The following is an 862-nucleotide window of genomic DNA, read 5'->3' as shown; positions in this document are numbered from 1 at the left end:
AATTTACTTCGAAAGTAAATTTAACGTAATGGCTATCAAATGTGAAAAAGGAAGAAAACCATAACATTGTCAAAAACTCGTAACCATATACGCGAAAAATGAAATTGTATTCTTGCCAAACCAAAATAATATTCATATGGATAAAATACGGAAATCATTATGAAAGGAACGGCATAGACTGTAACAGCTACCACTCGATCTCTGTCACTTATTTGATCGAATTGCTATGAGAAAAGAAACAAAAGTTTAAATGTGATTCCTATGGGATATCAACTATGGAATGCAAATGATATAACTGAATACAGCGCATATAATTTTTGGCCGCAGTTCTGTCGATACAATGAATCCAAAGTCATTAAAATGATGACGATGATGATAACAATAATAATAACAGTAATCAGTGGCTTCAAACTTTGGCACAACTGAAGCAAGTTTGCGATAGGGACTAAATCGGTTAAATCGAGTGCCGTGTTCAAATGGTTCTTATTGTATCGACTCGGAAACGACGAAAGGCCTCGGCAGAATTTGAACTTGCTTTGGCAGTGCAGATTCTAAAATTCGAACGATACAAAGAAGATTAGCATGGACCCTGTGCAAGGATGACACGCAAATTCTTGAAGCGTTCCATATTTCTAAAAGGCGTCGAGCTGGCAGAATCGTTAACACGCCGGGCGAAATATTTAGTGGTATTTCGCCTGTCGTTACGATCTGAGTTCAAATTCCGCCGAGGTCGACTTTGCCTTTCATCATTTCGGGGTCAATAAATTAAGTATCAGTTACGCACTTGGGTCGATGTAATGGACTTAACCCGTTTGTGTGTCGTTGTTTGTCACCTCTATGTTTAGCCCCTTGTGGGCAATGA

General features: G+C 38.4%; 1 non-coding gene across 1 annotated transcript; it reads left to right on the top strand.

Annotated features, from left to right (window-relative positions):
* Positions 1-527: 527 nt before the first annotated feature.
* On the top strand, positions 528-634 carry LOC128250489 (U6 spliceosomal RNA). Its single transcript, XR_008266507.1, has one exon. It is a non-coding gene; the product is annotated as a U6 spliceosomal RNA (small nuclear RNA).
* Positions 635-862: the final 228 nt, after the last annotated feature.

Source organism: Octopus bimaculoides, chromosome 21 (assembly GCF_001194135.2).
Source record: "Octopus bimaculoides isolate UCB-OBI-ISO-001 chromosome 21, ASM119413v2, whole genome shotgun sequence".
Classification (NCBI taxonomy): Eukaryota; Metazoa; Mollusca; class Cephalopoda; order Octopoda; family Octopodidae; genus Octopus; species Octopus bimaculoides.
This window is presented reverse-complemented; position numbering and strand designations above follow the sequence as displayed.